Below are 23878 nucleotides of genomic sequence, written 5' to 3'. Positions count from 1 at the left end.
GTTTTGAGAAATTTTTGTGTGATGGCAGGATTGCCTCCATTCAATCTCTCCATAAACCTAGTGAAATTACCCCTTCTCAAAATCTCCCACACCTCTTCCTTCTTCATCCACTCCATGCAACTTCCTAGTTCAACTCATCTCCTTTTACCTCCCATTTGCAAAACACCAAAAATCATAGAGAACTTTGTCTGCAACTCCCAAGTAAAGAGGGCCTCACAAATGATAGTGAACAACATCAGGGTGAAATAGACCCAGAATCCATGTGAGATTTTACATAAATCATTGGGAATTAAAGCACAAAACCCATGGTCACATACCTCAATATCATACTCCCGTACTGACATATTCATTATTAGAAAACGATTTGAGATGACCTCCATTTATCATTATGGAAAAGAAATCAAGCCTCCAGCAATAAGGGGTCATGAGTATCCCAAATAATAATTTGATCATTTCTACATGCCACATTCGCTGCCCAGTCAGTCATCCCATTAGCCTCTCTAAAGCTATGAGAAATAACACATAACTCAAAAGAATTAATGATTTGAACAGGCTCATAAATTATATTACTAATTATCCATGAAGGTGTAGGTTTTTTATTCAAACAATTAATAATGTTGAGTGAATCCCCTTTTAACCAGATCCTTTTCAAGTTCAACTTTTTTATATACAGAAGACCATGGAGAGCAGTCAAGGCTTCAACAACATGATTTTTTTGGGTACCAATTGAAATAGTTAAGATTCCAACATTGTCCCTTTTGGAATTCCTTATCACAATACCACATCCTATAATTCCAGGGTTACCTTTCGAAGCTCCGTCAAAGTTAATCTTGTACCAATCATCAGGAAGGCAATCCCAACTAGCTTGTTCCCTAGGATTGAGCCACTGGTCACCCAAAATCTCAGCCTTCAAATTCCAATTGAGAAGAACAATAGATTCCCAATCATTACAAGGTTGTTGATCTGGGGTTATATTTTTAATGTTCTCGATCAAAAGAGTCTTTATTTTATGGAAAACCTAACTCGGGCTAGACTCAACATCTCTAAAGATTCTATCATTATGTTCTTTTCAAATACCCCAAGAAACATATGGTAGAATGAAATCCCATAGTTTACCAATCAAAGAATTTTTTGAAGGAGCCTTCCAACTATTAAAGAAGAGATGAAAATTGGAAGGGAAAACCCATTCAACCTTTAATAGATGAAATATAGAATCCCAAATCTTCATAGAAAAAGGGCAATGTAAGGTAATATGATCAATAGATTCCCCATCATTCTTACAAAGTACACATCTATTGATAATAACAATCCCACACTTTTTAAGGTTATCTAGAGTAAGTATTTTGTTTTGCAGCATGGTCCAAAAGAAAATGTTAACCTTGGGTGTCATACCCTTCATCCATGCTTTAGCCCAACAAGGTTCATCATGGTTATCAAAAGAGTCAGTGTAGGCAGAGGCAATAGAAAAAACACCATTAGGTTCTTTTCCCCATATAAGTTCATCCTCCTTTTGATAGATGTCATATATTGCATCAAGAAAAAGAAAAAAAAAGTTGCATTTCATGTTAGGTGTAGACTGAGTGGAAAAGAAGTTGTTTTTAGTCATCCTATGATATTAGAAGTCTTCTTTCTTATTCTGGAAAAAAACTAAAAATTAAATCAGTCATATATCCCACTACTATACAAGTGTTTGAATTTTTTTGCAAAAGAAAATATAGGAAGTTTTCAATTAGATTTGGATAGGGATATTATAGTGATATCAGAGCTTTCATCCTACCATCCTGTGATCACTCAAATAGTAGATGAGTGAGAGAGAAATCAGATATCATATTAGGGAAGAACAGAGACAACAATATTGGAATCCTTAGGTTGAAGGGGATACATTCTTAGAAGCATTAAGAGAAAGAGATACCAACAAAATAATTCAAACTATGGTAGAAGAAGAAAATAGGGATGCAAGAGCTGAAAGGAAATTTGATACCATGCTTGATATGATGACATGCTTATTAGTAAAAATGGATCAGCAAGCCACTCAAAATCAAAACACAGTTGAATATAGAGGAGTTAATGAGGAAAGGTCTATACATGGCATTGAAGATACTAGAGGATTAACCCCTAGGCCTCTTTTTCCCACCTTTACACCAAGAGAAGAACAACCACATGATGCTCCATCTATTTCTTTCAGAGATGAAGCTAGACAGGCCTACCTAGAGTATACCACTCTCCCTCCTAATATGAGAGAAATATGGACATTTGATCAATTGATGAATCAAAGAAATAGGAGAGGAGGATGGAATGACTATTATGGTCTAAGAAATGACTATCAACAAACACTTGGTAAGATTTCCATGCCTTACTATGATAGAAGTAACAAATGCACAACTAGGTCTTAGGTGCAAAATCTTGATAATTATCTTTCTTTGAGGCCAATGCCTGAAGAGGATGCCATAAGATTTTCCACACTACATCTTGAAGGAGCTTTTCATGAGTGGTGGTATCATGGGTTATTCACTCTTAGACACAACCATATCACTACATATGAGGATTTTACCAACTAGCTAATTGAAAGGTTTGATGTCAAAGATCCTGAGGTGAGTTTTTGTGAATTGGCACAACTAAAATAGCATGGTTTCCTTGATGCTTATTTGAATGACTTCCAACAATTATTAGTCATGGTTCCTAAAATTAGTGAAAGAAGATTGGTGGTCCTATTCATGGAAGGATTGATGGAGCCATTAAAGGGTTAGTTGAAAGCTTTCGATCATCCCTCACTACAGGAAGCAATGAAGAAGGCACAAAGCATGCCCCTACCAGCAAGTTCAAATCAAAGGGAACATTTTCCAATTGTGACAACAAGATGTTTCCTAAGAAGGAGGACAAAGCTAAAGGTAAGTCTACTTTTTCGTTTGATCATGAAACTCTTAATGTTTTGAGGAAGAGGAAACTATGCTTCATTTATAAGGGACCATATGATATTAACCATAACTACCCTATGAAACCTAATGGAAAGTCAAATCATGCAATGTGTGCACTAATTGAAGATTCTAATTTAGACCAGCAATCTGAAATTAATGATTTAGAATCAAAAAAATCAGAACATGATGAAGAATTAGAGTAAGAAATGAAGCTTAAAGAGGCTCATCTCACAAGTATTCAATGAGAAGGGTCTTTTATGATGCGAAGAGTTCTTTCTAGTCAAAATATTATTACCCTTCTTGATATAGGTACATACACAATTTTATTGATGTTAGGCTTGTTGAGAGGCATGGTATACACACTGAGCAGTTTGAGAGAATTTGAGTTAAGGTTGCTGATGGTTACACTCTTAGGTTTGACAAGATGATTTCAAATTTGCCCATGCACTTGAATAATTATGAGTTCAAGGCAGATTTTTATGTAGTGAACATGGAAGAAATAGATATGGTTTTGGGAATGATATGGTTACATGACATAGGAATATTCACCCTCAACCTTCATGAGATGGAAATGATATTTGAGGTGGATGGAAAAACTCATGTGTTGAAAGCACTTAGAGACACTAGTTGCAAGACTATTTCTTTCATTAAAATGGAACATCTCTTGCATCATGACATGGTTGAGTGGGTAGCAGGTTGTGTTTTGAAGCCAATGCAGGAAGAGTAGTAGAAACCTATTTATCTTCCTAATATAAAAGAGTTGAGGATCAAGCATGATAAGGTCTTTATCGAGATGCCACTCGGTAGACCTCCAAATAGAGGGATACAACAGATCATTGAATTGGAGGAGAGTGCTAAGACCATGATAATCACTCCCTATAGGCACCCTAAGTGGCTCAAAGATGAGATAGAAAAGGCTATCAAAGAGTTGCTAGCTATGGGGCATATTAGACCAAGTAAGTCACTGTTTGCTTTATCAACAGTATTGCTTAAAAAGAAGGATGGTACTCTAAGGATGTGTATTGATTATAGAATGCTTAACAAGAGAAAAAACAATAATAGATATCCCATTCTAAGGATTGATGAGTTAATTGATGAATTGCATGGTGCCAAGTACTTCTCCAAAATTGATCTGAGATTGGGTTACCACCAAATTTGTGTGAGGGAAGAAGATATTGAGAAGATAGCTTTTCATTGCCACTGTGGACATTTTGAGTTTGTGCTTATGCCATTTGGGCTAACCAATGCCCCTGATACATTCTAGTCTACTTGAATAGGGTATTTCATTCAAAGTTGAGGTGATTTGTGTTAGTCTTCTTTGATGATATCTTGGTTTATAGCAGGACATGGGAAGAACATCTTGCACATCTTGACATAGTTTTGGGTATTCTTGGTAACAAATCTCTATATGCTAAGGAATCTAAATGTGACTTGGGCATGATAAAATTATTATATTTGGGTCACATCATTAGTGCAAAAGGATTTTAGATGGATCTAGATAAAGTCAAGGCAATTGTTGAGTGGCCTACTCTAACAAATCCGAGACAACTTAGAGGATTTTTGGGCTTATGTGGATTCTATCATAGATTTGTCAATGGGTGTTCTCACCATGTAGAACCACTTATAGATTTGACCAAGAAAGGGGCTTTTGTTTGGACTTGTGAGGCGTATGAATGCTTTGAGATGTTCAAACGAATTATGACTACTTGCCTAGTGCTTGCATTGCCTGATTTCACTAAACTCTTTGAGTTGCAGTGTGACACTTTAGGTGACCTGGGATTGGAGCTATCCTTATGCAAGAAAAACATCCAATTGCATATGAGAGTAAGAATCTAAGAGGTCTTGAGAGGAGCTACAGTATATATGACAACGAAATGTTAGCTATTATGCATGCATTGGCCAAATTTAAGCAGTACTTAGTGGGTAGTAAGTTTGTTGTAAAAATAGACCATAATAGCTTGAGACATTTCCTTGGGTAGTGAGATCTTAATGATCATCAACAGAAGTGGGTAAGCAAGTTGCAATCTTATGACTTTGATATTTCTTTTGTCAAAGGTTCATAGAATATAGTTCTTGATGTCTTGTCTCACCAACCCCATTTGAGCTCTGTGGCTGAGGTTTCAAAGGATTAGAGTCATTTGATTGTGGTAGAATATGCTAAGGATTCTTAGGATTTATGTATTATTGATGGGTCACTATAGGATGATAGGTACATGGTGGTGAATGATCTTATCATTTACAAGGGGAGGATTTTCTTGACTCTAGGATTAGAAGTAAAGAACATAGTATTGAGGTTCTTTCATGATTCACCATTGGCAAGCTATCTCAGGTATTTCAAAACCTATCAACGGGTTCAAGAGAGGTTCACTTGGAATGAACTAAAATCTAATGTCCTACAATATATTAAGGAGTGTGTTGTTTGTCAGTAGAACAAATAGAACCATACATATCATGTTGGTTTATTACAGTCACTTCTAATTCCCGATAGGAAGTTGGAATGTATATCCATGGACTTCATTATAGGGTTGCCAAAAGTGTAAAGTAAGGATTGTGTATATGTGGTGGTTGATCGCTTGACCAAGTTTGCACATTTCTTTCCAATCACTATTTCATATTCAGCCACATAGGTTGCTGGACTATTTTTTTGTGAGGTGTTTAGATTGCATGGATTACCATGAAACATTGTTAGTGACTGAGATAGTCAATTTATGAGCAATTTCTAGTAGGAGCTTTATAGATTGTATGGGACCAAGATTTCTCTGAGTACTAGTTACCACCCTTAGATAGATGGACAAGAAAAGATAGTCAAAAAATGGGTGGAAGGGTGCCTCATAAATTATATTTCTAGGTAGCAAAAAGGGTGGGCTAACTGGATATACCTTGCTGAGTACTGCTACAATACCACTTACCATCTTTCTATTTAGATGACACCATTCATGGCCTTGTATGGTTATAAGGCTCCTAGCTTTCTTAATTTGTTGATGAGTGATACTAGAGTTCCTAGTGTTGGAGACATGTTACAAGAAAATTAGGATATCACTAGGGCTCTTCATGAAAACATCTGAAAGGCACAAAACTAGCAAAAATAGTATGTAGATTAGAAGAGAGTGGAATGCTCTTTTGAATTTGAGGACATGGTGTATTTGATGTTGTAGCCCTATAGACAATCTACTCTTAAGAAGAGTGGTGCAGAGGAGCTCAAGTTGTGATACTATGGACCCTTTCGAGTCATTAGGAATGTGGGTGAGGTGGCTTATGAGCTAGAGTTTCCAGCGGATAGCAAAGTGCACAATGTTTTTCATGTATCACACCTCAAGAAGGAATTGAGACATCATGTGGTTTCTTCTATGGTTCTACCACCCTTAGATGATGATGCTAAGTTGATTTTGATCCCAAAGGCTCTATTAGATTTTAGAGAGAATTAGTTGAGAAGCCATGTCATTAGAGAATATTTGATTAAGTGGAAGGACCTACCTATTGAGGATGCTATATGGGAGAGTGAAGAGATTCTACAACATCAAAAGTTGATATTGCTTGGGGACAAGAAATTTCTAGATGGGCAGACTATAATGTCCCCATCTTTTTAGCCTCTCAATAGAGTTCTTAGCCTTTCATTCTTTGAAGGCTAAGTGGAGAAATAAGGTGAAATAATTAAATTAATTTCTTCTAAAGTTATTAAATAATTTAAAAATTAAAAGATGACTTTATAATTAATTAATTTAATTAAAATGTGACTAAAATAAATATTAAATCATAAGTCACTAAAATAATATTATATTACATGGAAAAGAGAATTTTCTAGAAGCACAACTGATTATTGTTGGAAAGGAGGAAGCTTCTAGAAAAGTGCAATAAAATAATATTTTATAATCTTATAGAAGGGGTGAAGGAATAGAATAAATAGAGGAGAGAACCTCATTATAAGGCAACCAGATTTGATATTGAAATTTTCTTGTGCACTTGTGGAGCCAAGGGTTTCTGGAGGACATTTAAGTCATTGAGAATGATAATTCTATTTGATAGGCAACTTTGAGGCTATGAAACTATTAGTTGATATTGTTGCATTTGTTGGAGATGATATTGCAGTCATCTCATTGAAGCTTATTGAATTTTTGCAGCAATTCATGAAGAAGATACACTTCATATTTAAGGGTCAATCGATGCTCTCAGTTTATCTGCACTTTGGAAAAATTTAAGTAGCTAATTTAGAGGCATATTAGGAATTTTATACCCATCTACTATAGTGCCATCGCTCTAGGAATTGTGGATGGTGTTATCGCTACAATGGTCATGAGTAGTATTGCTTCAATCTTGTGAACAATACCAGTACAATGCATAACAAATTTTGATCAGTTTTAAAGCTACCTACCAATCTCAGGTTCCCTTCATTTTATCTTCATGTTTATGCATTATCTAAAAATACATCTGCATGGTTCTCTATGGATAGTCTAGTTAGATTGTTGAAGGCATTGTAACCTAATTTTATATCAAAAATTTTATATCAGCAAAATATCAATTTTGAAATTTGAATTATAATGTCAGTTGCATGCCAACTATTTGACATAATGTCACTTGGTTGTAAGTGTTAATTTGCATTGAATAGATGTCATATATTACATCAAGAAAAAATAAAAACAAAAGTTGCATTTCATGTTACGTGTAGACTAAGCAGAAGAAAAGTCATTTTCAATCATCCTATGATATTAGAAATCTTCTTTCTTATTCTGAAAACAAACTGAAAATAAAATCAATCATATATCCCTCTCTACTGTACAAGTGTTTGACAAAATTTCTAAAAGAAAATATAGCTAGTTTTCAATCAGATTCGGACAGGGATTTTACAAAGTCAAAGGGGAAGAGGTCTCAATCTAGAGGACTGAGAGGTTGTTGGTACTATCATAAATAGGGCATAAGAAGAAAGATTGTTGGACTAGAAAGAACAATGAAGGAGATAAACTAGAAGGGAAAAAGGAGGAAAATGTGATAAGAAACAAATCTAAAGAGGATGCTATGCTTCTTTTCTTTAGAAAGTATTGATGATTCACAGGTTTTAGATTATGGTGCTTCATTTCATGCTACATCTTATAGAGGTTATTTTATTGATTATGTCCAACGGGATTTTAGGCTTATTTATTTGGGGGATAATGAACCTTGTCAAATTGTTGGAAAGGGAAAAGTTAAGATTGAGTTGTTGAATGGGAATCATTGGCTACTACATAAGGTAAGATAAGTTTCAAGGCTAAGTAGGAATTTAGTTTCAGCAGGACAACTTGGTGATGAGGGTTGTATAGTTACTTTTAATGATAAAAATTGCAAGGTTTCAAAAGGTTCCATTGTATTAGTAAAAGGTGTGAAAGTAGACACCTTATATCTTTTTACAGGTCATATTGCTCCTTCTAATTTGATTGTTTTAGAGAAAAATGAATGTTCAAGAATATTTTCTATAATTGAGAAGGGAGAACAAATAGTTATTGTAGATTCTGATACAACATTGTGGCACAATAGACTTGGGCACATGAGTGAGAACGGTATGAAAGTAATTCATTCCAAGAAAGTTTTACTAGGTTTGAAATGTACCAATATGGATTTCTGTTAAAGTTGTGTATGGAAAACAAAAGAGAGTAAGTTTTATGAAGACTAGAAAGGAAAATAAAAGTGAGAAATTAAAGCTTGTGCATACAATTGTATGGGGACCGACTCAAATATCTTTCCTTGGTGGCTCTTATTATTATGTTACATTTATTGATTATACAACTAGAGAAGTATGAGTTTATTTTCTTAGATAGAAATTTGATGTATTTCAAAAATTTTAGAAATGGAAATGCTTGGTTGAAAATGAGACTTAAAAGAAATTAAAATTTCTCAAATCTAATAATTATGGTGAGTATTATAGTCATGAATTTGAATATTATTACTCCACTAATGGTATTCATAGGTAGAAAGCTATTACAAGGACTTTATAGGAAAATGGAGTAGCTAAACACATGAGCAAGACTATAATGGAGCATGCAAGAAGTATGAGGTTGCATGTAGGGTTGCCCTTAAACACATGGGTGGAAGTTCTCAATAATATTATATATGGGAAGCATGGACTAGTATGAAGGTGAGTTATTTTTTTCTCAAAACCTTCATCTGTGAAGCATTTGCTCATATAAATTCTAAAAACTAGAACCAAGCTGGAAGCTAAGTCAAAGAAATGTGTATTTGTTAGATATTGCATTAATAAATTTGGTTATATACTTTGGAGTTTTGAAAATCATAAAATTGTAAGAAGTAGGAATGTCAAATTCAATGAGGAAGTGTTGTACAAAGATCTATTACAACAACATGAGAAGAAAGAAGATGACTATGTAGTGTTGGATGGTACAATAAAAGTTGATGTTCTAGTAATTCCTCATGATCTATAACAACTGAAACAACAAATACCACACACTCTAGTGAATGTTAGATGATCAAAAAGGCTAAGTAGACCTCCAAAAAGATTTTCTCCTTCTTTGTACTCTATTTTACTAACAGATGTTGGTAAACCTGAATGTTTTGATGAAGCTATGCAAGTGGATACTAAGATTCTATGGGAGTCTGCAATGAAAGAAAAAATGGACTCTTTTCTGAAAATAAGACTTGGAATTTATGTAAGTTGCCTGTAGGTAAAAGGGATTTACAAATTAAGTGGGTTTATAGGTTGAAAGAAGAGAATAGAGGTAAGAAAATTTTTAAGCCAGGTTAGTTATAAAAGGATTTGCACAGAGAAAAGACATTGATTTTGATGAGATATTCTCTCTTGCTATTAAAATGACTTCTATCTACACTATTTTAAGTGTTGTGGCTATTGAAGAATTGCATTTGGAGTAGCTTGACGTTAAAATGGCCTTTCTTCATAGAAGTTTATATGGCTTGAAGCAAGCACTTCAAAAATGGTATCTAAAATTTGACAGGTTTATACATAAGCATTGATGCAATAGGTGTCACTCAAACCATTATGTTTATTTTAAGAGGTTGGATGATGATAGGGAAAAAACACAAATTTGTGTCACCTTTTATAAAGAAACAAGATATCAGAATGTGATAGTTCAATATTAATGACAAAAAAATGGTATTTGTGTTTAAAATATGAAGATGATGTAAACTAATGAAATGTGTAGAATAGGATGAATTTTATAAAAATAATTTTTATAATTATTTTGAGTAAGAATTTTTTCATTTTATTTTATTTTGAAGTCCCTTTTTTAACTATAAAATATATAGGGTGTAGTTCCTGTTAAACAAGCATATGAAAATCATCTTTTTTTGTTCTAATTTGAAAATATCTTATAGATGACTTGTATAGCTAGTGAAAAAAAATTAATTAATTAATTTTGATGTATATTTTTTTTGTTATAAGTACTCAAGTTTGACCTTATCAGAATCCAATAGTTTTTCCCTCTCGTCAAGACTTCCCTATCAAATCTATACCTTCTTTAAAAAAAATACATATTCATGAAGTGGATCCTCTCCTCTAGAGATAAATATAATTTTTTAATATTTTTGATATGATTTATTATTTTTTTCCTTTTTTGAGGGAGCATCTTCTAAAATGTTGAAATATCAACTTATAATATTTTTAGATTATAACATATTATAATTAATCAAAATACTCAAAAATTTATATAATGATGATATTGAATCTGAGATCTATAAATGGATATTTTTAGTTTTTTAAAAAAATTGAGTTTTAATAGAGAAATGAGATTTGACCAAAATAGATTTTGGTATCATAAATGGTGACACAGATCTATGCTTTTACCCAATAGCTATACATTATTTTATGTTTATATGTTGATGATATCCTTGTAGTTGGGTCTAGCATGGATCACATTAAGGGGTTTAAGGAATAACTAGCACATTCATTTGCTATGAAGGATTTGGGGGCAACAAAAAAAATCCTTGGTATAAAGATTTGTAGAGACAGGAAGAATAGGAAATTGACTTTATCTCAAGCTAATTATATTGAGAAGGTGCTACAATGTTTCTCTATAGAGAATGCTAAAGCTGTCAGCACACCTTTACCTAGTCATTTGAAGTTGACTAAGGAGATGTGTCTAGAGGATAAGATGTCTCAAGTACCTTATGATTCAGTTGTAGGAAGCTTGATGTATGCTATGGTATGTATTAGGCCAAATATTGCACATGCAGTGGGAGTTGTTAACAAGTATATGAGTCATCCGAGAATTGAGCATCGGAATATAGTTAAATGCATTCTCAGATATTTGAGAGGAATATCCAATAACTGTCTACATTTTGGGTACTCTTCTACTAATTTATAGGAATATAATGACTTTGATTTGGCAGGGGATATTGATATCAGGAAAAGTAGTACATGTTATGTATTTACTATTGGTGGGGCAGTCATGAGTTGGGTTTCTACATTACAAAAGGTTAATGCTTTATCCACTATAGAGACAGAGTATGTTGCTGCTATAGAGGCAACCAAGCAGATGATATGGCTTCAGTTATTCTTGGAAGAATTCAGACACCTTTAAAAGGATAATTATTTGTTTACAAATAGTCAGAGTGCCATTCATCTTGCAAATAATCTAGCTCTACATTCAAAGACAAAACATGTACAATTGTGGTACCATTTCATTTAGTCAGTTTTGGATGATGGATAGCTAAAGATGGAAAAGATACATATAGATGACAATCCAACAAATATGTTTACCAAGGTAGTATCAAGGGAGAAGTAGAAATCCTCTTCAACTTTGATTGGTCTTCTAGATTGAACAAAATTTACCAAGGTAGTAACAAGGGAGAAGTTAAACCCCTCGTCAACTTCATTTGGTCTTCTAGACTGAATAGAATAAAATTACAACAAAGTCCAGGGTGGTTTGGTATTCCAATGGGAGCTACATGTTTAGTAGTTCTCTAATCAGTCTCTAAGTGGGAGGTTATTATTGTGGAGTCTGATCTATCTCTAAGTGGGAGATTTTTGTGATGTAGAGCTTAATCAAACTTAGAGGTCTATTCAGTGTGGTTTTCCTTTAGATTATTTTGATGAAGGTTTGGGGGTAGTTCCCCCAAGACAGGGTCAAGGGGCAATGCCCCCACAAGAGTTTTTGAGGTCAGTGGCCCTAAAGAAAAAAATGACCTTATATTGTAAAAGGCCTCAACTACTATTTTTCTTATTGGACAACTTATTCTAGCCCTAATTTTGTAAGTGGAAAAAAGGCTTGTATAAAATGGCTTAGGGATAGGGATTTTTATATTGTGTGATGCAAAAATTGGTTTTTGTGGTGTTATTGAGCTGTAAGGGATTACAGATTATAATCAAGTTGTAATCACTAGATCATAATAATATTGGACTTGCTATTGGTGGATGTAGCTTAGGGATTGGGTGAACCACGTTAAAGTTTGGTGTCTTGTGTTCTCTTATGTATGATCTATTATTTTTTGATATTGTTTATATTTTCATGTTACTATTATTTATGTTTGAGGTTAATCCTAAGAAACATACCCTTCTTAGATAATCAACCTTAGAAATATTAGGATTTGTTTACGATAAGGTCATATCTGATGTGTTGGCCCAAGATGAGGTGAATTCAATCCTTACCACCATTGTATAGGGCATGAATTTTTATTCTCCCAAGGATGGTGGTGTGTATGTTAGATTAGCCATTGCTAGGGCCCTTTGTAATGATCTTGAATTTTATTAAACCAATTTGATAATGATATAGAGAGGGATTGCATCATGATCGTGGTGTGTGTTGTCACACATTCACATAATGTTAGGATGCATCTTGTTGCATTTGGGTGCCTTGTGCCAATCTCATCAATGTATTATGGGAAGCTTAGGCTTTACATGTAGGAAATATTTATAATTACTATCAAAGAGATGATAAAAGGTGAGGAGTTTGTGGGTCTACAGGCCATAGAGTTCTCGAGAATGATCTATGATGAGTAGCTTCATATATTAGAGATGTTTGGGGATTTGGAGGATGCACCTTATTTTTTATTTTATTAGGTAGGCACCATCTTCTCTTGTGTCGATGTTGTTAGAAACATTATTGAAGAAATAGGAGGATCAGGACAAGGATGAAGAAGTGTAGAATCTGGCAATGATAGGTAGCACTTTCTTGGATTTGGTGGCAAGGATAGTAGGAAATGATGTAGGTCCTCTAGTACTGCTATTTGTTGAAGAAAATATTTCAAAACTAGATTGGGAGTGTAGGGAAACATCTAGCTATGTATTTAGTTTGATTTTGGAGGGTCCATCTACTAAGACAGTTAGCCTAGTTGTTAATCTCGCACTCAGCTTCATGCTTGTTTCCATAGAGGATGAGAATAATCATGCTAAGGATACAACCTCATGGATTCTTTCTAGGTTTTTTGACTTTCTACATGGTTCCTCAATGAAAAATCCTATCATAACACAATCTAGTTTATCACCCATTATCTTTGTTTTACTTGAAAGTATGAAAGATGTTCTAAGTGTTGTAGAGAAAGTGTGTCATGTATTGTATTTCTTGCCCAAGGTTGTAGAGAGGGATCAATGAGATTCTTGCCACTTTCTCCATTTTTTAAAACATTGTGCAATCTCTTCTAAGTGCAACTCACAAGGAAGATGCAATTGATTATAAGCTTAGAACCTCTAGTAATGAAACATTGTATGAATTTGTTAGATGTTCAACTAGAGAGGTTATACCCATAGTGATGTAGCTGGTTCTAGTCATCTCGATGAAGCTTAATGAGACCCTTGAAGTCCTAAACTTCTCTTAAAAAAATAGTGAGAAATAAAATAAATTTTAAGCTCTTCTATATGTAGTTTTCTTTAGTTTATTATCCAAAATTTTGACAAACTTGTGAATTGATTTGGAAACTTCAAATTTGGAACTGAACTTGAATCGGTAACTTAGTAACTTAGAACATTAACATATATGTTTTTTGAATATTAACGTATGCTACAAATAATCTAGTAAGGGCTTCAAAAATAAAGAAACAAAAGTACAAAATATCTATCCAATTTGAAAATTAAATTAAATCTGAGAAGGTTTTCCTATCCTATCAAGGATAAGGCCTAGTATCGAAAGATTGGCTTTCTTGGACCAATTAACTAGCAAGATCACACTGCCTAGATGAATATATTTTTCAAGTTTCATTTTTCTTTTTGCACCTCACTCTACTCACTACTAAAGCAAATTATGTTTCCTTGTTACTTTCTTCTTTTCATGTGCATGCTCTCTCCACTAGGGCTTATATGTTTTGAAAATTATATTCCTAGTAGGGTGAAAGGAAATGAAGGTAGTAACAAAGAATATAAAATCCAAGGACAAGACCAAGGAACCAAGGCACACCAAAAGAGATATTTAAGGCTTTCTCACATGTGTGTCCCCTCTTTGCAATATGTGTTGGAGGAAATCAACATTTTCTTTCTCCCAACAAGGGGCTCAACTAATACCACCTAGAGGAAGAAGGGCTTGGTGCTCAATCATGAAATTTTAGATTCCAAGATCCATCATTCATAACACTCATCAAAAACCTTGATTCTCTTATTAATAGATTTACTCAAAGATCTAACTAAAGTGGATGCAAGTGATTACCAAATGAGAAGAACTTGGTAATTGATTCCTCAAAAGAAATAACTAAGAAGTTCAAAGGTAAGTACAAGAACAAGTAACTTAAGCCTAAGAAAAACATAAGTAATTAGAATCTTCACATTAAATTTCTTAATCTATGATTCCATACTATGGATTATCTTCTAAAGAATCCAAAAGATTGAGGAACATGAACAAAAAAAGTTTCTATCTACTTAAATAAGAAGGATAAATTTTAAAACATCCCTATTCTATAGAGGGGATTGGCCAGGAAGAAGTGAAAAATAATTCCTACTCTTTGTTTCTCCTCTCTGAAAACAAGGTGTCCAAAATTAACCTTTACATAGGTTAACCTTTAGTGAATCTAACCCACCCTTTCTACTTAGAGAAGCTATGAACTATATTAAATCTAGTTCAAGTCCCTCCCTCCTTAAGAAAAAGAAGGAAATACAATTCCACATCTCAATGAAAGCATGGTTCGAATTAAGTAGATGATGAAGATTAGTCTCAAGTCACAAAGAAATAAAAGTGCCTTAGATAATTTTGTATGCAAGTTAGTCTTGATTTCCTAGCAACCTCTTCCCAATGAAAGCATACTTGCATCCATCATATATATTTGAATCACCTTGTAACTACTGAAATTTTTCAAATTTACATAGGTACTAAATATGTTTTCCTTAAATCTCTTTTCTGCACCTACTCTTATAATATAATATAATGTCAAAGAATATATATCTATATCCAAGCTTCTTTTTCACTAAAAGGAGAATTTGTTTACATGAGGACCAGCCATAAATTTATGTACATTAATACAACTCAATGGCCAAAAAGTACCATTTTTAATAGCTCTTAAAAGAATCAAACATTCTAGCTCATCTTGATGACAATATTCTACATTTGAAATTGCAAAAGGAATACACATTTGATTGAAGCTATAGAAAAGTGATAGTACTTAATTATAAGCCCAACTAATTAGAGTTCAAAATGTTGAGAGGTTTAGAAGCCAAAAAAACTACTTACAATATCATGGTTATCCTCTAACATTAAGCTACCAAAGCTAAATAAACAGTCCCAAAATATTGTGTGCTTATTTGATTTTTATTGAATTAGTAAGATATTTTTTATGATGGCAAATAGATCAATAGGCCTATTATTCTAGAGATTGATAATTTTGTAAAGGAAGAAAAGAAACCCTCTTAAGCGGCTAAGGAAGGTGGTAGATTACAATGAAATGTATGTTTCTTTTCTTTTATTTGTATTCTATCCCTTCATCGTGATAATCATAAATTTTTCCCTTTACCATTTTTTATGGTTTCACTTCTTCATCTTGATGATGAATCATAGAGTATTATCACAAAAATTGATGCAATTTTTTTAAAAAAATAATCAAATCCAAAAGCTTCGAGATTATTAATTGATGGATTGTGTAAAAATAATAAAGTTATGATTAATTTGAAATAGTTAATATTTGACCTAATTTGCAAGATGTTTAGTGGATGGCCATTAATTTTACATGTAGGAACCTCTCTTTGATATCTTGGATGAAATAAAAATATATTTGACTGAATTATGTCACAAGCTACAAAATACACCATAATCAATGCATCAAATGACAAGCTATGTACCCGCATATCTTTTAACATCCTAAGAGGTCTTCTTCCATGTATCAATTGTATAAATAGGATTTCCAACCACTTTAGAGAATGAATAAATAATGGGATTCAAACATAATGAAAATATTGCCTCCTCTTTTTTGACTTCCACAATATCATGAGTTATGTACCACAAGTATTTTTCCTAAGAATTAGCTTGCTGAAACATTAGGCTTCTCAGATAATTTCCTAAGAATTTATAGTAGTTGATGATTTCATATAGGAGGAAAATAAACGCTTCTAAGTGATTAAAGAAGGTGGTGGATTATAGTAAAAAGTATCTTTCTTTGGTTTAAAATCTATTTGATTCCTTCACCATGGTAACTATGAAATTGATAAACTTATGATAATAAAAATACTATTTGACCTATAGTAGCTTTTAATTAAATAACCATTATTATTAAATGTTAGATAATCTCCATTGGAATCTTGGATGAAATATATTTGACTCAAATAAGGTTTTAGGTGCAACATGCACCATAATCAATGCATCATATGACAAGATGTGTACCTACAGATCTTTTAACAAGCCTAAAAGGTATCCTGCCAGGTATCAATTATATTAATAGGTTTTCAAACCATTTTACCATGACCATGAAAAAAATGTTGTGTCCTCTTATTTGATATCCACAAGATTATGAGTCACACGTAGATTTGCTAACAATAGAAACATTTGCCACCCAAATAAGCTTTGGTTATATTTTTTATTTCTGTGACCAATTAGTTTGGCATTGTAAAATGAAAAACCCTCAACCAAATAGCTAAACAAGATATAGTCTTCAAACATACTCATACAAAGTCACCTTAAACCAAAACAGTCAAGCCATTTGTATATAGGTGATCAAGGTGTCAATTTGTATGCATCCACATCTGTATGGTACGTTATTACTTTGGGTATTAAACTATTTTCCTCACATATTGATAAATTAGAATACTTTTCACCATTGTGTCACTCATTTTTTCAACAAGGACAGTGTCAAGCCTCAAATTTGTGTTGAAGGGAATTTTCCATAGCTAGCCTATAAACTACACCTCTTGAAAAAAAAAAAAATCTTTGGCATCGAGGTATTCCATATAATAATCATCAAGGGTAGTAGGCTATACATTCTACATTTTTCAATTATGCACAACAAAAGGAAATAGAACATCAGCTTACAAGTTCACCTGCTATCTATAGGATTTAAAGAATAGCAGCAACACAATAAAAAATAATAATAATACTTAGAATAGGAGAGGCTCTATTTTTATCAGAGAAAACAAAAAAAATTATTCATAGTTGATCAAAAAAAATTAGAAAATGAAATTTTATTTAACCATAGACTTCAAATCTAATTCCTAAGAAAAATAAAACAAAACCAATTCAAACTGACTCATGCACAACATAACATATGCAAGGAAAACATGATTTATTGCAAAGCAATAAACTACAAGAATTCAAACTACTGAACACTATTATCCCAAGAAAGTAAACTATGCATCAACTATTAGTTAAAATCAATAATCATGCATTAATATAAGACTAGAAGTTATGCATGATGACTTCTTATTTTAAAGTACTTCTAAACTAGAACAAGGGCGGTGGAACTAAAGAGGTTTAAATGGTGATTCTAGAGTGAATCTCAGCATCAATCTTCATACTCCCCCTTGTTGTTGAGAGGGCTCACAATCTAATCCCTAAGTATGAAAAATTGATCCTTTGCAATTGCTTTTGTGAAGATGTCTATGATTTGCTAGTTTGTGTTGATGTACTTCAACTCAACTACTTCATTTTGTACCAAATCTATAATGAAATGTTGTTTCAAATCAAAGTGTTTGATCCTATTATGATGAACTAGATTCTTGGCCAATTTAATGGCATTTATATTGTCACAAGAGATCATAGTAGGCTGAACATGTATCTCTCCAATTTCTTCAAGAAGCTTTCTGAGCTATAAAGCTTATGTGTTAGCTGAAGTGACCACAACATATTTTGTTTCTGTAGAAGAGAGAGCAACCATACTTTTCTTCTTTGAACTCCATGTGATTAAGCTAGAACCCAAAGAAAAAAAAATTACTATATGTAGATTTTCAATCATCCAAACTACCTCCCCAATTTGAATCACTAAAGCCAACAAGCTCAAACTTATTCGAAAAATAGTGAAGGCCGAAATCTACTATGCTTTTCACATACCTCAAAATTCTCTTGGCTGCATTCATATGTTCCTCTGATGGATTTGTCATATATCTTGAAACCAATGAAACTAAATAAGCAATATCAGATCTTGTGTGAGTTAAAAACATCAAACTCCCCACAATGCTTGTATATAATGTCTCATCAATAATTTCAGGACTATCATCTCTACATAGTGCAACTCCATGAGCAATTGGAGTGGAAAGAAGTTTACAATTAGACATATCAAATTTCTTCAACATATCTTTTGCATACGTTTCTTGAAAAATAAAAAGTTTCATCTTTGCCTTGATAAACCTCCATGCCAAGAAAATACTCCATGAGACCTAAATCTTTCATCTCAAACTCATTCATCATAGGAACTTTGAATTCATCTTTCATCTTTGCATCAACATACAAACTCACAATGAGAATATCATTACCTTCTTTTTGTAGTAAACTGTAGGTTCGCTCTTACTTCTTTGGAAGCCGTTCTATTGAAAATATTTATCAATTCTTGTATACAATGCACATGGTGCTTTCTTGAGGCCATGCAAAGCCTTCTTCAACTTTTACACATGATCTTCTTTGCCTTGAATCTCAAAACCTTGTGGCTGTTCCAAATACACTGCTTCTTCTAAGTACTCATTCAAGAAGGCACTTTTCACATTCATGTGATGAATACTCCATTTCTTTTGAGCTACAAGAGAGATTAGCATCCTAATAGTTTCTTGTCTTACTACTGGTGCAAAAGTTTTTTCATAATCAATTCCATACTTTTGAGTGAAACCTTTAGTAACCAATCTTTCCTTGTGTCTTTCAACACTCGCATCACTATTATACTTGGTCTTGTAGACCCATTTGTGCCAATATTCTTCTTCTTATGTGGAAAATCTACAAACTCCCATGTTTCATTCCTATGAATGGAATCCATCTCTTCATTCATTGCTTGCATCTAAACCTCATTAGCACATGCATATTCAAAACATGATGGCTCAAAATCAACTTTAGCAAGTAATGCACAGTTTACTTTCTCACCTATTAGATCTTTTTCATGTGCTTGATTTTGACACCTCTCATAGATATCACTCAATCTTCTTACCTTTCTTGGAGGACTTGAGGATGGACTTGGTCTTCAAATTAGTGAGGAGTTTCTTGGCGGGCTTGGTGATCTTGAAATAGAACCATTAACTAGCTACTCATTATCATTATCAGCAGTATCATCATCATCCAACACTAATTTTGGCTTTTATTACCATAAACTCCCCCTTCATCAAAAATTACATCTCTTGAAACAAAAATCTTATTAGTAATAGGATTGAATAATCTATAAGCCTTGTTTTCCTCACTATAAACCACAAAAATGTGTGATTCACTTTTAGCATCTAGCTTTTGCCTATTTTGATCAGGGATATGAACATAAGCTAAACATCTAAAAAATTTTAAATGATTTACATTAGGCCATTTCTCATGCCGTGCTTTATATGGACTCATCTTGTGTAGGGCACTTGAAGGACTCTTGTTGAGAATATATACTATTGCAGCAACTGAATCAACCCAATAAGAATTGTTCAAACTCTTGGTTTGTAACATGCTCCTAGCCATTTCTACTACAATATAATTCTTCCTTTTGACCACTTCATTCTGTCGAGGTGTGTATGAAGTTGTGAGTTGTTTTTTTGATCCCATTCATCTCACAAAAATTTTGAAAATCTTTTGAGCAAAATTCTCCTCCATGATCTATTCTCAAACATCTGATTGTGTTCCCTTTCTCATTCTCTACATGAGCTTTAAACCTCTTGAATGTATCAAAGGCTTCATCCTTAGTCTTCAAAAAATACACTCAACACATGTGTCAGTAATCATCAATAAAAGTAATGAAATATGATGACTTACCCAAGCTTTGTGTTTGCATTGGACCACAAATATATGAATGAATAAGCTGAAGTGGGTGTTGGGCCCTCCATGCATTGCCTTTTGGAAATGATTCTCTTGCATGCTTCTCTTTTGCACACCCTTCACAAATATGTTTATGCTCTTCAACCTTAGGCAATCAAAGAACCAATTCATTTGATGTTAGATTCTTCAAACTATTGAAATTAAAATAGCCATACTGAAATGCCATAATCAACTTTTGACCTCATAGGCCATATTGAAAAGATGATTGTCATTTTCACCAAACTTCAAAGGAAACATCTTATTCTTTTTCATAGGAACAACCGTAATCACTTTATTTCTCTATTTCGTATCATAGATAGTACATTTCATGTTCTAAAATACCACTCTATAACTACTTTCACATAGTTGCCCAACACTCAATAAATTATGCTTCAATTTGGGAGTATAATAAATATCTTGAACACTTTTTATACCTTCCTTTGTCTAAACACCCATGGCTCCTTTGGCTGCAACATCCACTATATTATTATTACCAAAAGTAATATTGGATCTATAACATCATCAAGTTTTGAAAAAAAATTCTTGTTACCAGAAATATGGTTAGAGCATCTAGAATCCAAATATCAAACATCATTCACATTACTCTCACCTTTCCCATAACACAAAAATAAATTACTTGAGGAAGGATTCTCATCTTGTTGAGCATAATTTGCATTATTATTACCTAATTTCAATCTAAACTCTCTCTCAAGATGTCCATACTTATTACAATGATAGCATTGGATGTTCCTTTTATCAAACCTACCTCTACCTCTTCCTCCTTGAGCGCCTCCTCTTCCTCTAGATCCTCTTGAAAAATTCTGATTTTGACCCCTTCCTAAGCCCTTGTTGTTGTTACTATTGCTGCTAGCACCATCATTCTTTGAAATTGACAATTGGGAAGCAAAAGTCTTCTTATTAACTCTGGTAGATGTGTCCCTTATTCTATCCTCATGTGATATGAGAGATCCAACCAATTCATCATACTCTATGGTAGCTAAATTTTTTCTTTCTTCCATGACAATTGCTATAGTATTCCATCTTGGGGTTAGAGATCTTAATACCTTCTATATTACATGCTCTTGAGTCATAAGCTCACCCAAAGTGGCCATTTTTTGAGTCACATCTTTCACTCTTACACAGAAATCTCTAACATTTTTTGTCTCCTACATCTTCAAGTTCTCATATTCTCTTTTCAAGGTTTGTAGCTTCACAACCTTGATCTGATCATTGCCATGGTAAGCATCTTTTAGAGTCTCCCAGGCGTCTGTTGATGTCTATTCATCAGCAATTCATGGAAACAAGCTCTTTTCAAGAGCCATCTGAATGTGAAAGAATGTCATTGCATTTTTCTTCTGATCTTCTTTCCTCAATCTCCTATCATTAGGTTGGAGAGTATTCTAGTCAGTAGGCTCTTCATATCTGGATTCAACGATCTCCCAATAATCTTTCCCAATCAAAAAACTCTTCATCTTGATTGACCAATATTAGTAATCAAGTCCATCAAACTCTAGGATTTGCAAATTATTTGCCATGTTGCTGTCTTCCAAACACCTTGAGCTCTGATACCAAATATAGGATTTAAAGAACAGCATCAACAAAATAAAAAATAATAATAATACTCAGAATAGGGGAGGCTCTGTTTTTATCAAAGAAAACACTAATTTTTATTCACAACTGATCAAAAAAATTACAAAATGAAAGTTTATTTAACCGTAGACATTGGATTTAATTCTTAACAAAAGCAATCCAAACTGACTCATGCACAGCATAACATATGCAAGGACAACATGATTTATTACAAAGCACTAAACTACGGTAGTTCAAACTGCTGAACACTATTATTCCAGGAAAGTAAACTATGCATCTATTATTAGTTAAAACTAATAATCATGCATTAATATAAGACCAGAAATTATGGATGATTACTTCTTATTTTAAAGTACTTCTAAACTAGAACAAGGGCGGTAGAACTAAAGTGGTTTAAACGGTGATTCTAGAGTGAATCTCGGTATCAATCTTCACTATCATCCTAGTGGGTCCATACATGCATGCGACTTACATGATTTCGAAAGGTAAGTGGTTGGCATAGTAGTTTTATGCAACCTGCAAACGTATACTTACAAGTTCACCACCTAGCATCCTAGTCGGCTCATACATGCACGGGATTTACATGATTGATAAAGGTAAATGGGTGGCAGGGTAGCTTGATGCAACCTGCAAACGTCTGGCAACAATTTAGATTAAAATACTTAACCTTTTATAGATCTCAATAACTTTTTCAGGTCTGACACTTTTCTAACAATCAGTACACAAATTATCAGACTTTGCTGGGTTCATATATACATGGGATCTAAATATCTCTAGAGACAAATGGTTGGGGTATTGCGGTTCTATCCTAACTGCAAAAGTCGCTATTGTAAATATGATACATGGTACCTTTGTGACAATTAAGATTGGGGTTCTTGCAAGTTTCTATAAATTTCTACCAAATACTTAACGAGTTAAACTTTCCAATACTCGCTTCACCACTTAAAGGAAAATTTCTATATGAATAGGGTTTGTATGATATATAAAGGTAAATGTGTGGAAGTGCAACGAGCAAAACTGTTGTTAAAAATATCATGTCAAATTTTTTTAGCATCAATTCAGATCAAATTAAGTTAAAATTTCTACAGATTAGAGATGAAAAGACGGATTTGCAATCATTTGCTACCAACTACAGTTTACTAAACAGTAAATACCACGTCAACCCCTTGGAACAGCTCAGATCAGGTTGCTTGCGAATTTCTGCAGATCGCAGCGGCATGATTCAGGAATTTAAGTTCCATACAAATTAACTCTCCTTCAACAATAATGAACTGCATACCAGGTTCAAGATCACCTGCAACCCCAAAAAAGAAAACCTGATTGCCTCCACAGCTTCTAAAAGTATTTTTATCCTCAAAGATATTTGAAATAGTAGAATTCGTCCCGCGCTGAACAAGAGACCAGTTGTCCAGCCCAGACCAGAATTGTTACAATCCTTATAATATGTTTACTAGTTGAATTCAAATGCACACCAGTACAAATCCAAATAATTAGGCACGCCAGTTAAGGCCATCAGGACTGGTGTTTACTAATTGTGACCAATTGCCCATCTCCACCGAACACTGACCCCACACTGACAGATTATTAGTTCTTCATTCCTTGTAGCCTACATCTGGAGATCAGATTGGAGACGAAATTGTTCCCTTCTGAATTTCTTAAAATGATATTAGTGGGGGCTGAAAGGCAAGTCGCATTTATAATATTTGGAAAAAGTCTATGCGAGTTTGACGGGTTTGTCTTTTTCCATGTGTTCATTCATTTCAATCATTGAACTGATTGAGAGCTCCCTTTAACTTTCCAAGATTGGATGTTACAGTCTGGCTTTAAATCCATTTCTAATGCAGCTAATCACGTTGCTTATGTGCAAACACCAAACTTGAGCTTTTTAATATTTTAACAGTTATTAGCTTGCCAATCAGTTTATGCCAGTATCATTTCCAATCCTGTTGTCACGATTTGTTGTTCTATAAACAAATTGATCGAATGCAGAAATTATTTTGCATATGTCTTGACATATTAGTCAACTTCCAAGTTTAGAGTAGCATGCTAGGTTTTAGGATAAAACGA

The 23878-nt window shown here is 33.5% G+C and overlaps 1 pseudogene; it reads left to right on the top strand.

Moving 5' to 3' along the window:
- The window catches only part of LOC149534349 (importin subunit beta-1-like), a 37591-nt pseudogene extending 14530 nt beyond the window's left edge, over nucleotides 1–23061 (top strand).
- The last annotated feature ends 817 nt before the right edge of the window (nucleotides 23062–23878 follow it).

Source organism: Cupressus sempervirens, chromosome 10 (assembly GCF_028749045.1).
Source record: "Cupressus sempervirens isolate cs-2001-9-10 chromosome 10, ASM2874904v1, whole genome shotgun sequence".
Classification (NCBI taxonomy): domain Eukaryota; kingdom Viridiplantae; phylum Streptophyta; class Pinopsida; order Cupressales; family Cupressaceae; genus Cupressus; species Cupressus sempervirens.
This window is presented reverse-complemented; position numbering and strand designations above follow the sequence as displayed.